The sequence below is a fragment of the Antechinus flavipes genome, chromosome 4, assembly GCF_016432865.1.
Source record: "Antechinus flavipes isolate AdamAnt ecotype Samford, QLD, Australia chromosome 4, AdamAnt_v2, whole genome shotgun sequence".
Lineage (NCBI taxonomy): Eukaryota > Metazoa > Chordata > Mammalia > Dasyuromorphia > Dasyuridae > Antechinus > Antechinus flavipes.
Genome location: NC_067401.1, coordinates 70,955,514 through 70,973,085, shown reverse-complemented (window position 1 = coordinate 70,973,085; position 17,572 = coordinate 70,955,514). Strand labels below are relative to the sequence as shown.

The window sequence follows — 17,572 nt, the reverse complement described above, 5'->3', positions numbered from 1 at the left end:
TATTGTAGTTCTAGCCTCCCTCAATAAAGCAAATTTAACAATAAAGCAAATAATATGAATTTTTTTGTTTCCCAGTGCATAAAAAAGTTATGTTTATACTTGCTGTAGTCTATTAAATGTTCAATATTATTATATCTAAAAATAATATCTATACCTTAATTAAAAACTTTATGCTAAAAATGTTAAAATATCATTTGAACCTTCAGAGAGTCATAATCTTTTTGCTATTGGAGGGCCTTGCCTCAATGTTGAGGGCTGCTGATTATTGTTTAATTAGCATACTACATGGCTATTATGTATCTATCAATGTCCCTCCCAAATTAAGCTCATCACTTCTAAATCCACCACCAAGCTACAAATTCAAGCCATGATTGACATAACTTTCCTCAGCTTCCTCTCCCCACTAAATGAAGAAATGGAAGGTAGAGTATCTCCTCCCCTATATAGAAAGACTATAATAAATTGGACTCAATTTACTATCATTTTACTATCATGCTTGGTTTTAACTCCATGAAATAATATAACCTCTGGTCCTCCATTCCCCATCTTTAGCTTTTTTTGCTTCTTTTTGTATATTATCTCACCTTTTAGATTGTAAACTTTTTGAGGGCAAGTATTGTATTTCTTTCTCTTTGTTTTTGTTTTTGAGAGGCAATTGAGGTTAAGTGACTTGCCCAGGGTCATACAGCTAGTACAGGGTAAGTGTCTGAAGACTGAATGCAGATCAAACCATACTATTTTCATGGTTTTTTTTTTTTATTTCTTGTAATTTGTCCCTTTTGCTCTGATTTTTCTTCCCCATGAACATGATTCATATGGAAATTATTAGAAATGAATATACACAGATAAAAATAAAATTGAATATATATATATATATATTTTTTTTTAAGACTTTCAGAATGGGAAAAGAAGGCTCAAGTTCTCACATCAGATATACTAATCCTCCTTGAACACCCCATTTTAAGAGTGCAGCCTCAGTTGCACGACTCACTGAGATGATAAGTAGCTTAGGCAGGGTGAGGTCAACTTAGTGATAATGGTATTTGAACCCAGGTCTTCCATTCTCTAACGGCCAGGATATTACTTAACTATCTACTAAACTATGTTAAATCTCTTTGATATAGCTATGTTTATTGACTGATTGAACCATAAAGTGGTCCAAGTCTTTGTATTTATTTCCAATTAATGGTACTGAAGTGGCTCTGGATACCATGAGATGATTTTGTTTGATGTACTATACGTCACTTTTGAGATTTCTTGAAATTTCAGAGATGACGAGGAAGTGCAGGATGTTTATATTCACAACAGACACATCCTGAGAATGAATATCCCTAGTGTGATGATGACTCAGGTACCTCAGTCACTCTCTGAGGCCATGGTGTCTTTGTGCTACTTTCTCTTGTGTTGTTTCTCAAAGCATCAAGACACTGTACCAGAGCTAGTCTCTGTATTATAAAAAGATAGTCTGGTACATAAAATGTCAGGCTGAGGGCCCCATTACCTCATACAATGTAGGTGTAAATCTTGAAAAGGCCACAGAGTTCAACTTGCCTTCGGCAGAGTAAAGAAGCAATTACTTAGCCGTTAAGAAAAATCCTAATATTGTTACCAGATAACCTGAGTGCCCTCACAATATCTGGCTATTATTTTTAATGATTTTAAAAACATATTTTAAAATCTCTAATCCAAATCATATGGAAATAATAATGCAAGTTATCATGAAGGTGTTTTGAGATAATTCTAAATGTCAATTTAGCATATTTTCATCTATTGACTTTCTGTGCTAAGTGAATAGCTTCTTTCAGGAGGTAAATGTCTTTTTGGTAAAAATGAAAGGGACAGTAATATTTAAAGGTCAGATAATATGGCAAGTTGATTTACTCAAGTTTGTTAAATATCTAACTGGATCTCCTTACTCCCCATTGTCACAGCACTCCTTATTAAAATCAGAAGACAATAGTTTGGTTGTCTTTCTCCTTCATTCTCCTATCCCTGCCTTTATTTCAATCCTTGATTTTTCTTTCTCCCTCTAAGTGTAATCATTTTTTGGTGAGCAACGCTGAGTTATTTTCATTCTATTTCCAGAATGACATATCCTACCTCATCATCTGTTCCAGTACCTACCATTCCCACTAACTCAAATGCACTTGATTACTGCAACTTTCTGTCCATTATAAAAATTGTAGTTTCTTCATATTGTAGTTTCTAAGAGTTTAGAAAATCCACTTTGGTTACATCTTGTCAGTCATTGGATTGTGAATTCAAAGCCTGACTTTCAATATTATCTTATGAGAACACTCAAATTTATAGATGAGGAAACTAAAGCCTAAAAGACATCCCCTTGACAATAGAAGCAACCCATTCCACTTTTGGAGAGCTCTTAATTATTGGGAAGTTTTCCCTGATGTCAACCCCAAATTTCCCTCTTTGAAACATCCATTCAGGGCTGAGGTTCTGCCTTGTCTGAGACCAAATTGAATAAACCTGATCTTTCTTCTATTCCTTCAAATAGCTGAGCATAGTTTTCATATCTATATAGCTGGTGTCTACATGGTATTATCAGATGAAGTATTGAAATAATTTGACAATTCTGCAAAAAAAAAAGAGGGAAATTAATAAAATGAAATCACTGGTTTGTGGTGTTATCCCTCTACATTAGCTGTTTATTTCATTGAACCAACAAATAAAAACAAACACTGAGCAACATAGACCTAACTTCTTTAGGAAAAAAACCCAAAGTAACTTTATGCACAATAAGAAAAGTTCAACTTAGTTTAATTTAAAAAAAAACTTCCAAGTATAGATTTGTTCAAATGTGAGGACACAGTCTTTGGGCAGAATTCATTCAGCTTCCTTCTATAAGGTACAAAACAGGCCAATTCCGCAATCAAGTCTATCATCAGTCATTACATGGCAGATACCAAACAGGAGTCATTTGACTGTTTTTTTTTTTTTCATTTCTCAAATAGTTATATTAGTATCAGCAAAACTCAGACTGGTTTGTCTAAGCCCCTGCTCCAAAGTCCTAACAGATGTTAGCAGGAGCCAAATGAAAATCGAAACTTGACAGAAAGGATTTATTTTTAATGCCCACCAAAAATCAATAGGAATTTTAAAAGTGACAGAACTCATTGTGATGACACCTTTTATTATGATTTTTTTCAATGATTACCATTTGAGAATTGATGCCCAAGAGTCAAAATGCACTCATCTGATGCCAAGCTCCACTTGGGTAGTGTTCAGTTTTTCACATCATTCTCTTCAGTGCAATAAGGATTGACAAAACCTTTTGGCTTAAACCAATAGATGTAATTTTGTGTAGATCCTCCCTAGTCAGGGGGTTAAATAACAAAAATAAACATTTGTCTAATGTAATGAAAAATTCCTTCAGTGCAGGGATAACAAATTACAATAATTTGATAAAAATACTGCATTGGAGGAAGTATGTTGCACATTTGTGAAATAATCATTGTAAATCACTGTATTCTTATTTATTAAATTGAGATCATTTAGAGTTAGAAGCAAAAAATATTTTTGAAGCCTTCAGGTCCAACAATCTCATTTTACAGATGAGGAAACTAAGACTTGAACAATTTAAGTGATTTGCTTATGGTGACATAGCATAAGTAAATGAATGGATGGATGGATGGATGGATGGATGGATAGATGAATGAAAGAAAAAATAGCAGTGTCAGCATTTGAACCCTGGATTTCATGACTCCAAATCTAACATTCTTGCATAGTGCCATATTGTTTCAATGAGGGTTGGATTGCCTGATACCAGAAACAATACCTTTGTATGAGTGAATGGAATATTTTATATAGAAGTAAAGATCATGAATCAGAGAGGAAGTACTTAGGGTGAAACATGCTTCATATATTTGATCACATTTCCACTCAAATTCAAAAGTCAAATAGTATAGGTTAAGGATATCAGCAGTCCAGTAAAGGAAAATTCAGCTATAACTTCCTCAATACCTGCAAAATAAAGACAGCATCCCTCTTACTAAATGATTTTTTTTAAATAAATAAGTTTGTAAGTGAGGTACTTTATTTTTGCTTTATTTTTTTTGAGGCAATTTGGATTAAATGATTTGCCTACAGTTACTCAGCTATAAGTATCTGAGATTTAATTGAACTCAAGTCTTTCTGATTCCAGCACTGGTGTCTTATTCACCACCTAGCTGTCCAAGGTTTTTGTTTGTTTGTTTGTTTTTTAACTTTGGACATATAAATCCATATTATAAATGTCACAATCCAAACACTGGTCCTCAAAATTATTTAAATCATAATATACCTGAAATAAAAATAATAGTACCCTTAAAGAGCCCTAAGTCACCATGCGATTTGTGAGTCCTGAATATAAATCTTTCTGAAATCTGTCTTTTTTAATCTTGATCTCTGAATTCTCTGGAGTTCATTCTCCAAATCAGTCTGAATTCCGAGCCCTTCTGAATGTCTGTGAACTTCCAAATTGAACTTCGCTAAATACAGCATCTTCCTTTTTTTAACTTTCCCATGCCCAATCTTGAGCTGCTCTGGGCCCTAAGGAAATTTTGAACACAGACAGTAAGGGAAAGAGTATCTTAAAAGGTATTGATGATCGCATGAGGAAAGAGGTGATGAAAGAAAGTGGAGAGCAATCTGGATAACAATAATAGTGGCTCCTACAGCAGTAGAATTTTAGAGAAATGGACTAGGAAAGCAAAAAAAATTAGAAGACATCCAGACAGAAGCAAAATATCTCTTAGCCTTAAAGGAGCTAGCAGTAGGGAAGGAATTTCATCAGTAGAGGTGAAATAAACTTATATATAACTACACATATATCAGCAAATTGTCTCTCCCTTTAAAAGAAAAGGACTGGTTTGCTTTTGTCTTTGAATCTCCAGTGCTGAGCACAGTTTCTGAAACCTAGTAAGTACTAAATAAATGGGTGTTGTAGTATTTGGGAAACACTCTTCAAAATGTATATCCCATAATTTTGTTTGTCAGGTAGATATATTTGGAAGCTGTTTTATTGTTTAAAAATTTAGAATTTTAAAAAAAAAGGTGTTCTCTCTTTTCACTAGAAACTCCTTGTAGAACTCTGTTGACCTTAATCCATACCCTGTCTTTCTCCATTTCAATGTCTTTGCTTCTATTTGAAAGAAAGCTTGAGGGGAAAAAAAAATCTTACCTATATTTTCCCTCTTCTCCTGAACAGCTTGGATTACTTATTCCTTTGCTACTATAACCTGAAGTTCACCTCCCAAGTACTAAATGGAAAATCACCACAAAATAAAGGTGATGATCTGTATATCTCATTTCATATTAGAAGTGCATTGGCTCCTTTGCTTACGGTCATCTAAATTTCCACTTCACTTCTTCAATTGATGCTGGTGAACACTGGAAGCTCTGCTGAAATTGTGGAACAATGACAGCAATTTGTTGGGTTGTGTGGTCTCTCCCCAGGCCACCCTGCTCTACATGCAGTTTTTCAGAAACAGAAACTTAAACATAAGATCTACTGCTCATAACTCAACTAAGCTCTGTTCTGACCTTACACTCTGGTTATATCATATGCTTTTGGGGTGCTATTAGCATCAAAGCTACCTATCTCACTCTGCACACACACCATAAAGACCATGTACCTCCAATTGAAACTCTCAGTTGCCAAATACAACCACTGACACTATGCTCTCACCTTGAAACATATATGCAACATAACCTTTGTCTTTTCTTCTATATTCTAGAATTCATAATCAGGCTGATTTCCAACCAGCCTTTGCCACATATACAATTTTCCTTACTTCCTGATGCCTTTATACACAAGGATGGAAAATTAACTTGTGACTTCATTTCTAGGAACTCCCTCTACTCCTATAGGTTGGAACTTTATTTGCAAGTTATAATCCTAAAGAGTTGTAAAAAAAAAAAAAAAACCCTGAGATATTAGATGACTTGCCAAGAGTCATGTAACTAGCATGTATCAGAGGCTCTATCTGAACCAAAATTTCTTGGTTCCAAGGATAGCTCTCTATTAGAGAGTACATCGCACTACCCTCACACAGCTCCTTAGAAACTGAGATTAGTCACAGAATCTATGAGTTGAGGGGCCTTCAGAGACCATAAAATAATGGCTATTTAGCAATATGAATCTTCTCTTGTTTTCTCCATAAATTCTAGCAGATAAGCTAAAATGGAGTCTTTGCTTGAAAATCTCTAATGAAAGAACCACAACTTCTAAGACAGCTGATTGATTGACTTTTGGATAGCTCTAAGTAGTAGAAAGATTTGTTTGTTTTTGTTTTGTTTTTTGTCTTACAACAGGGTACTCAAGCCTACTCTAAGCTTGGACCTAAAGAAGAAGAATTCAGTAACTCTCTATAATAATGAAGAGAATCTCACACAGGTAAAAAGCTTGAACTCTGAATGACAGTTATTGTTCTTCTCCACCAACATCATGGTCAAATTGATCTCTTTGTAATGTCTACATTTTATCCTAGTTTTAGCCTCAGAGACCAATGGAATAAGTTATGTGTATAATGCATAACAGTCCTTTACTTCAAATACTTGAAGAGGACTAGCTCTCCCCCTAAATCTCCTTTCGTCTCTTATGTAGCTCCAAAAATAATAAGAAGGCCGCTAAGTGGTGGGATGCTAAGGAAATCTTCCTATGCAAGCAACTTTATGTTACTTCCTGCTTCCAGTTTTGCCATCCCACAATTTCCTGGTATAAATATTTACAGTTACAGATGCCTAACTTTACATATGGGTTTTTAATGAAATATGGGACAGTTAGTGGTACAGTGGATAGAGTGCCAAGACCAGAATTGTTAGCTGTGTGACCCTGGGCAAGTCACTTAATCCTGTTTACCTCAATGTTCTCATCTGGTCAAACGAACTGGAAAAGGAAATGGCAAACTATTCTGGTATTTTTGCCAAGAAAATGCCTAATGGGGTCACACACAGACACAACTGAAGCCCAACTCAACAACAACAATAAAATATGGTTTGTGTAAAGTGATCAAAAATGTCATATTTAAATATAAAGATTTCTCAGGATAGTGACACATTTGGAGTTAGAAAGACCAGACTTAAAATCCTGCCTTAGACATAGACTAGCTATGATCACTCCTCTGAACTACAGTTTCTTTATCTTTAAAATGAGGGGATGGCTTCTATTATCCCTGTCATCTCTAAATCTATGATCCTATGACATTTCCAGGAGTTTCTGGCATGAGAAGAAAAAAGATCTGAGTTCTTTTTTTTTCTGTTTCTTTTTATTGTGGAAACTTTCCACCAAAAATAACAATAATTGATAATGATGATGATGTTAATGATAAAGAACTCATTTATATAGCCTTTACTATAAGTGTTAGTAATTATTTTCTCACTTGATCCTCACAAACAACCATGGGAGGTAAGTACTATCAATATCTTTATTTTATAAATGAAGAAAATGAGGCAGAAAGCTTAAATGATTTTCTAAGGTCATACAACAAGCAAATCCCTGAGGCTGGACTTGAACTCTTGTCTTTCTGACTCTAGATCCAATATTCTGTTCAGTGCATCTCTAATTGGGTACTTTGTGGTAACTTCTTATAAGAGAGTTGTTGAGGGTTGGGGGAGCTGAAGATCTACTTTGACTTGGCAAGGTCATTTAGGATCAGGGACTGTACTTGAACTCATGTTTCCTTGATTGCTACCCCACTCTGCCCTGTTGACTCAGCTTTGACATTGGCAAAAGGAATTGAAGAATGGTTTGGGTTTTTTTTTTCTGTTTTGCATTGAGGAAATAATGATCCAAACTTTTCTTCCTCATTCTGAAGGTGCTGTTCATTTCTGATCTTTTTCTTGTTGTTATTGAATCAGTTTAGTCATATCTGACTCTTCATGATCCCATTTGGTGGTTTTCTTGGGAAAGATACTGGAATGGAATGCCATTTCCTCCTTTAGCTCATTTTATAGATGAAGAAACTGAAGTAAACAGAATTAAGTGACTTGCCCAGAGTTACACAGCTAGTAAGTGTGTGAGATCAGATATGAACTCAGGAAGATGAGTCTTCTGACTTCAAGCCTGGCATTCTACCTACTAGCCACTAATCATTAGCCAATGCCTAGAAAGGATTGCTTTTTATCTTTATAAGTTGAAGAAGGCAGGAGTGGCAAGCAGGAAAGAGACTGAGCATGTAATTGGGAGCTTAATTCTCATTCCAAATATTCTGAAGAATCAGGGAAAACATTTGGTTAGTGTTCTGAATCTTTCTTTCCTAGGATAGCACCCAGATTATGAATGGATCCCACAGAAGACAATGAAAAAGTGCATCATGGATATGAACAAGATATAACATGTAACAAATTAGCAACTTCATAGGGAAATAGTCATAAAGGATGTGTAATAAAAGAAAGAGATGGAATCATCATATTTCAAAGGCATGGAAAGATGGAAGTGTTATAAGAAGAAAGCAAGGAAGGACAAAAGCATAACTTCATAGAGAAATAGTCATAACGGATGTATAATAAAAGAAAGAGATGCACTTGTCACATGTCAAGGGCATGGGAAGATAGGAAGAATTATCAAAAGAAAGCAAAGAAGGACCAAAGCTCATTGGGTGAACCCTTTCTGCTCCCTCTCCCTTGGTGAATTTCTAGGAAGACATGATTATAGTCAAATAAGATGGTCAAGCATGATTGAGTTGTGATATACATAATTGTAACAAATAACTAAATCAATGAGTTTAATGACATATCTAAAGGGGTGGGAGTAGGGGAACCAGCTAAATAATAAATTCATTTCTATATAAGATTCCTGTATAAATTATCAGTAAATATATCCCATCACCTCCCCTAGCAGAATATAAGCTCTTTGAGGGTAGAAACTATCTTCTTTTATCTACTTATATCTCCAGAGTCTAGAGTAGAGTGTTACACATAATTGCACTTAAATGCTTATTGAATGAGTGATTGACATTTGGTGACAACTCCTCTGGGCTTTATCTATAATACCATGGGATTAAACAACTTGATTTTAGATATTCTGCTCATTTCTAAATCTATGATCTTATGACATCTCCTTCATTCCCTTCAAAATGCCATTTGGTTATCCTGTGGTAATCCCACTTAGACCTATTCTTCCCAAAGACTACTTTTCCAACTCATCTCTCACTCCTCCAATTACTCTCAGCAGTTCTAAGTCTTCAAGACACAATGACAATCAGCAAGTTGAGATTGTGGTAGAGGATAGTAAGGCTAGTTGGACTGAGAGCATCACTCTATAGTCTGTCAGGATTGTAATATCCCAGCACATCCTGGAAGGAACACAGACCTGGGAAAAATCCTATTGATCAAACTTTCAGTGAATACCCAGCTCATACTGTGAGTTCCAAATATAAAACTAAAGAAAGTATGAATAAGGCCGTGGAAAACCCTGTCACTGCTAAGATATTGGCTTTTTATTATATATATTTAAAAGGAGCCACTAACGTACAGATATATAATATAAGACTGGTGCATTTTTTCGTGTTTTTTTTTTTTTTCTTATACATCTTGCCTCTGTCTGGGGGCAATGCTCGAGTGACTACTGAAATATAATAGCTGCTTTCTCTCTCAGTACACAATTTGACAGCATTTATTCTTTCCTTCAGTGAACATAATTACTTCACATATGGAACCTGTGATAGCCTACAGGCATCTGAGGGAAGCCAGAATCATACAATCTGTCCCCTTGGTGAGCTTAATTTACATTCACAAGTGTCATTTTAATAGCCCCGGCAACATGTAGGATAAAAATTACAGGTCAGCTCCAGCGTGTCACAGAGAGCTGAGCTTAAGTCAATAATGTGGTATTATTACATTCTGGATAATTTTACAAGGGAGAACTCACAGGAGGAAGCTGACCCTTCTTTCTTAGTTTCTCAGCCTCGCCATTACCCCCACAAGGTAATTCATTTAGAAATGAGCTTTGTAGACCTCGCTCAGCAATGAACAGTGAGTCAGCTACAAATATTTGTACTATGTGTCATCCCCTTTGGTGGAACCTAGTGACATCACTTACCACCCTAATGGAGCTGGAGGGGTTAGGGATTTTCCTTGTTAACCATTTAAAGCAGCTTAGTCCCAATGCCTAATGAAAAAACCATAAGTCAGAAGTACCAATCCTTCTATTTGGTGAAGTTTATGATGCAACTTAAGAAAATCCCCCAAATTCTTCCTTCCTATCTACCTAATATAAAGTAACATTGTACTTTTTAATAGTTATTTCATAAGAATAGGTGACACATGGGTAAATGGGTGACTTGAGGAGGATCTGGAATTGTTTTTCTGTTTGGTCTGTGAAGTTGACCTGAGTTGACCCATTTAGCTCATTTATTTGTTGGACCTGATGAAAACTATTTTTGAAAAACTAATTAAGAATTGCCTATGAAGCTTGAAATATGATTTCATGTGAGTACTTCCATTCTCGTGGCAGGACATGGTGACCTACTAGTATAGAGTCATGGAAAGATTGGTAAGTGGTAAGTTTTGCCAAACTTTCCCTTTTTTTTAATGAGAAGTAGGAGTTTCAACTCAGGACCTCTAATCAATGGGCCTGGAAGCTCCCTAGACATTGACCTTGAGGATAAGGCTGTCTTTGCCTTCTAGCACTTCTCAAGCCCTATAGGCAGCAAAGTATAATTTTTTACTTCCTTTTTCCCTTCCTGCTACAATTCCCTCCCCTACAGAGCACACACAACCTCTCCCTCCCCCCCACCATACACACACCCTTGTTTTGTCCCTTATCCCAATATGCTCAATTTCTCTGAGGGAGAAACCTCAACTATTTCCTATTTAAATCACAGTTCTGCCAGTTTCTCCTAATATACTGAATTAAGATCACCACTATTATCACAAAACTGGATCTACTCTGTCATTCTAATTTCTTTAAATTAAATTATCTTTTGAAAAATTCCAATCTGTTTTTCATTTTTCCTTTAGTTCAATGAAAAACAAGTAGGAATTTTTCAAAAAAAATTTAATTTAAAGAAAAATACATTAAGAAAATGAATGGAACTCTGGCCTCAAAATAAAAAAAGGGGGGGTTCCAATTGTTTCTCAGACACTTAGTTGTGTGCTCTTGAACAAATGACTTAATTTCCTGAGCCTCAGTTTCCTCATCTGTAAAATGAGAAAGTAGAATTAAATTACCTCAAAAGTCTCTTCCAATTCTAAATCTATGCTGTTATGCATAAACCAAGCAAAGAAACAGATGAATCTTTAAATCACAAATATTTTATCCTAAATAACTAAAGTCTTGTAACCAAATGACTTGACAAGTGCAACTTGTAGTCTTTTCTACAGAGAGAGTTTTCTTTAACCGCTGAGAGAATCATTTCTTTCCAGATAACTATCTCCTCAAGGTGAGGTGGAAAGGTTTCATGCAATCTTATAGTTACTGAGTAATGTTGTGAGGATCAAACATGCATAAAAAAAACATTATAAACCTTAAAGTGCTATGTAAATGTCAGTTAACTAACTGCTTTTTACTTCAAAATTCATCTCAAGCATCACCTTCTAGTATACATTAGTTCTTTCCTGATTCCCCCAGCTGCTAGAACATGCCCCAATTTTCTTGTATTGATTTTGTACATACTTTGTATTTGCATATGCATATATACATATGGATGCATGATTTAGCTTTGCAAATGTGCCTTACACCTGGGCAGGTAGATTGTTACATCTGGACCTGCTAAGATTTTGCTCATTGCATACCTCTTTTTGTCTAGCACCTAATATACACAGGGATGAAGTGAATAAAATCAATACATTAACCAATTATGAAGATCCAAGCACTATAAATGAGTCTCTGCTCTTTACGAGCTTAAACAATAACATTTTAATAGGGGAAAATACTTATGTGTATATCATACATATATACATACAGACATAAATGTATGAGTATAATATGTATCACATGAAGGTACACAAAAAAACATAGGTGTATATATATATATGTATATATACATATATATAGGTGTGTATATATATATATATTATTTATATATAAACACACACACATACCTATAAATATGTACAAATATGTCTGTATTTTTTCCCAGTTGAAGAGAAAGGCCTTCAGAACTTATTTCAGAGGTATAAATAGAGATAGAGATATAAATATATAGAGATATATGTAGATGCATAACTATATAGATAAAAACACACATCTCTCTATATATATATACATATACATGTTGAAATACATTCATAAATGTATACATACATGCCAACCATACAGTAAAGCAACAAAGTTTCCCAATTCCTGCTTTGCCATTTTATCTGTCGTTTACCTTCTGACTTCTACTAGGATAATTCATGGTTTTATCATAATCATTCATCTTATTTATGACTAGAAAACCATTTTAAGAGGAAGTGATAGGAGTAAAGTCAGAGATTTGCCTGAGCTCTGGCAAATTTCCCTCTAAACAATTTTAAAATACTGTCTCAAAACAATTTCTGGAATGGTAGAAAGGATAAAAGGACAGGGTGAAACAATTTTCCAGCTCAAGACAACTTAGAAGATCAATAAAAAGGTATATCTCCCTGGGTTGAGAGTGGAACACAATCCAGTACTGGTCTCATACTGGCAAACCAGTTTAGAGGGCTATTAAATTGGCAGCAGCTACTTCAAATTTCCAGAATACTCCATCCATAAAGAATAAGCTGGTCAGGATGAGATTAAATGGGATTTTTTTGCTAGAATTGGATGTAGGACTCTATTGCATTGCCCATATGGGTAGAGTTCCAGGTCATAGTCTCAGAGAAAGAAAGAAGTCATAAGCAGTTGTGGTTGCAGAGGATCAGGACCATGATGGGACAGAATGTTTGAGGTTCATAGAACACAGCAAAGGCCAAGAGAACAGTGATCATTTCCTCCTTAGATCAAACCATTTTGGAAAAACTGAAAACTTATAGGCCCCAAGAATTAGATCTAAAAACAGCAGAATAAAAATCTTGGAGCTTGGGACAATGCCCTCCTCTACCCTAGGAGAAGAGCCCAACTTTAACACAAAGTTAAAAATCAATAAATAAGCTGAAAAAAATGAATAAACAACAAAAAGATAAATTGGCCATAGAAAGTTACTATAGTGACAAGGAAAATCAAAATGAAACTAGAAGACATCAAAGCCAAAACAGTTACATGCAAAGACTCAAAACAGATATGAATTGGTCTAGGGCCCCAAAAAATAATTATTGAAAAAACTCAAAAAGGCTTTATAAAATCAAGTAATAGAGGTAAAGGGGAAAATGAGGAAAGAAATGTGAGTGATGAAAGTCAATTATGTGGGAAAAAGTCAACAGCTTGGTAAAGGAGGCACAAACAATACTAAAGAAAATAATACCCTAAAAGACAGAAAAGATCAACCAGTTAAAAGGAACAAAATAATCAAATGAAGAAAACTTCTTAAAAAAGTAGAACTGGCCAAAAAAGGAGGTATAAAAGGAAAATAATTCCCTAAAAATTAGAATTGTACAAGTGAAATCTATTGATCCATGATACCTCAAAAAAGAACAAAATAAAAAGAGTGAAGAAATAGGAGGAAATGTGAAATGTAGTATTTGAAAAACAACTGAATCAGAAAAGAGAATTTAGAAAAGATATTTTAAGTATTGTTGGAACTGAAAGCCACGGTCAAAAAGGAGCCTAGATATCATCTTTCAATAATTTATCAAGGCAAACTTCCCTGACATCCTAGAACTAGAGATTAAATAGAAATTTTAAAAATTCACTGATTTTCTCCTGAAAAAATCCCAAAATGAAAACTCCCAGGCATATTCTAGTCAAATTCCAGAGCTCCCAGTTCAAGTAGAAAACATTGTAAATAGTCAAACAGATATAATTCAAATATTATGGAGCCACAATTAATGTAACATATGATTTAGCAGCTTCTATCTTAAAGAACCAAAAGGCTTGGGATATGGTAGTCTAGAAAACAGAGGAAAGAGGAATACAACTAAGAATCACCTATCCAGAAAAACTGAGTACAATTCTTCAGAGGAGGAATAGATATTTAATGAAATAGAGGTCTTACTAGCATTCCTGATGAACAGAGAAGAGCTGAATAGGAAAATTAATTTTCAAATATATGATTCAAGAGAAGCATAAAAAAGTAAACAGGAAAAAGAAATCATTAGGGATTTGATTAAACTGTTTAAATTCCTACATGGGAAGATAATACTTGTAACTTCTAAGAATTTTCTCCTTTGTAGGGCTGCTAGAATAATTATACTTAGAGAGTATGGGTGTGTGTTGACTATGATTGGATGACATCTAAAAAAATTAAATTAAGGGGGAAGAAAGAGGATTGTACTGAGCAAAGGAGAAAAGGAGAGGAAAATGAAAAAAAAATTCTCACACAGAATGGGTGTGAAAAAGTTTTTTTCAATGGTGAGGAAAATAAGAGGAGTGAACAAAGTTTAAATCTTAGTTTCATCAGAATTTGTTCAAAGAGAACAAAAAACCATACATGCTCATTTGTGAATCAAAATCAATCTTGCCTTACAGGAAAGTAGGAGAGACAGGAGATAAGAGAAAAAGGGGCAGATAGAAGAAAGGGCTGATTGGGGGAGGTAGTAGTCAGAAGCAAAACACTTTTAAGGATGAACAGGATGAAAGGAGAGAGAGCAAATGATAAGCAGGGAGAAATATGATGAAGGGAAATACACGGCAATCACAACTGTAAAAAAAAATTACAACAAATTTCTCTAAAAAAAGGTCTCATTTCTTATATATGTAAAGAACTGAGTTAAATTTATAAGAATACAAGTAATTCCCCAACTGATAAATAATCAAAGGATGTGAACCAGCAGTTTTTAGATGAAGTAGTCAAATCTATCTAAAGTTATTTAAAAATGCTCTAACTCACTACTTATTAGAGAAGTGCAAATTTAAACAACTCTAAGGTATTACCTCATACCTATTAGATTGCCTAATATGACAGAAAATGAAAAAGATAAATGTTGGAGGAGATGTGGGATAATTAGGATATTAATGCATTGTTGATGGAGGGAACTAATCCAACCATTCTGGAGAGCAATTAGAACTATGCCCAAAGGACTATGAAACTAAGCATATCCTTTGATCCAACAATACCATTACTAGGTCTATATCCTGAAGAGATTTTTAAAAATAGGAAAAGGACATATATGTAAAAAATATTAATTACATCTCTTTTAGAGGTGGCAAAAAATTGAAAATTGAAGGGATATTCATTAATTGGGAAATGGTTGAACAAATTGTATTACACAATTACAAAATGACACTATTGTACTGTTAAGAAATGAGCAGAATGTTCTCAGAAAAAACCTGGAAAGACTTACATAAACTGAGGCGAAGTGAAGTGAGCAGAACAAAAACAGTGTTCACATTAACAACAGTATATTGTACAATGATCAACTGTGAATAATTTGACTATTCTTAGCAATACAAAGTTCTAAAGTAATTCAGAAAGAATTATGATAAAAAATGCCATCCACCTCCAGAGAAAGAACTCATGGAAACTGAATGCAGAATGAAGCATATGTTTGTTTTTTTAACTTCGCTTATTTTTCTTGGGATTTTTTCTTTCACAACATAATTAATATGGAAATAGGTTTTGGATGACTATGTACAACCTATATTAAATTGCTTTCTTTCTCAATGAAGGAGGAAGGGAGGGAGAGAAGGAAATATAATATTTGGAACTCAAAAAAGAACTATCTGTAATTGCAAAAAAAAATGCTATGAAAATAAGAAAACAATTTTAACTTCCTTGTGACTTCTGAAGAGATTTTTAAAAATAAGAAAAGGACATATATGTAAAAAATATTAATTATATCTCTTTTTGTTGTGGCAAAGAATTGAAAATTGAAGGGATATTCATTAATTGAGAATTGGTTGAACAAATTGTATTACACAACTGCAAAATAATACTATTATACTGTTAAGAAATGAGCAGAATGCTCTCAGAAAAAACCTGGAAAGGCTTACATGGCACAAGAAAGACTTACACAACAAGAACAAAATCATGTAGAAAGATAGTCATCAAAGAGTGAATTGCAAGAAAACAATATGGAGCAAAGGATTTCTAGTATCAGGAATTGTTTGAAGAGGTATGCTGGCTCTGGACCCTAGAACAGTATAGATCCTTGGAATCAGATACACCTAAGGAGAAATTCCTGAAAATTCTTTGATAGGAGATAGGATTTTCAGTACCATGAGTCATTAATTACTCCTTTGCTTATGCTCTGTTTACATGTATGCCTTACTGTTATTGTAGTCTGAGCTTAAATCCATTCTCCCCGTGGATCCTGTATATATTTGTAGCAAAGTGCCACATAGTCTTTTGGGGGATTTTTTGTAACTCTTACTGCTCTTATTGTACTTTCTTAGTAAATGTCTTTTCTTAAGGCTACTTGATTCCACTAACTGATTGTTATTGGGATTTACACTAGTGGGAGCTCATATACTACAATATTGAAAACTTAAACCATGAAAGTTCAGCCTTATATATACTTAGAGAATTATTAGCTACCCACTAGAGACCTAAAATTGTGAGTTCAAATGTGAACTTGAAAGAATGGTACCAAAAAGTCCATGAATTTTGAGACTTTATTATTTATGTTACTATCCTTTCAAATACCTTTGAAAGTTCATTAACTTTCTTAAGTGTCAAGATGTTCCCCTTCATCCCATATAAGCTACATACAGGAATGATTATATATTTGATCTCAACACCACTTGCACATGCTATCATTACTAATTTCTCCCTTTCCTAAATTCTAATCCCATGTCCAAAGAAGAACTCATTATCTTCTCCTAAAATCAACTCCTTTTGTAAATTTCCATAATGCTTTCAGGAATACCATCCCTTTAGTATCCCTCTTACAATCAATTTGGTGTTTAACTTCTCCTTTCTCATTCCATACATTCAGTTATAAAAATGTCCTGTTCTTACCCCTCTAACATTTCTTATGCTCCCATTTCCTCATTATTCATTCAGCCACCTCCCTAGTTTGACCCTTCATCAACTCTTGCTTTGATATTGAATTAGCTTTCTAACTATCTTCCTTTCTTTTGGCCTTTATTCTATTGATTCTGTTCTCCTGAAATTGAAAAAAAAAATAATTTACCAGAAGTATAGGAAGGAAGGAAATAAGTATGTATTAAGTGCCTATTATATGTCAGATACTGTTCTAAGTGCTTTACAAATTATCTCATTTGATCCTCACAACAATCCTGAGAACATGACCAGTGTCAATTTTAATCCCCATTTTATCCCTAATAAGACTAAGTGAGACAGAAATTAAGAGACTTACACAGAGTCCCACAGTGAGTAAGTATTTTAGGCTGAATTTGAATATTCCTGACTCCATTTCCAGTGATCTAGCTCACCGCTTATTTGACCATGTTACTCCCTTCCTCAAAATTTCAATTAATATAATTCCTGTGTTTGACATTTAATGATCTTTAAAGGCCAGTGTTTTTTTAGCCTTATTAAATGTTAAGTCCATCCTTATGTTTTTTTGGTTCTAACCTAAGTGGCTCTCTGTTCTTTGCACAAAACACTCTGTC

General features: G+C 34.3%; 1 long non-coding RNA gene across 1 annotated transcript in view; it reads left to right on the top strand.

Annotated features, from left to right (window-relative positions):
- Positions 1 to 17,572, top strand: part of LOC127562978 (uncharacterized) — a 78,606-nt gene that overhangs the window by 28,419 nt on the left and 32,615 nt on the right. Inside the window, exon 2 of the long non-coding RNA XR_007953853.1 lies at positions 6,310 to 6,391. This is a non-coding gene — a long non-coding RNA (uncharacterized LOC127562978). The remainder of the gene's footprint in view (positions 1 to 6,309; positions 6,392 to 17,572) is intronic.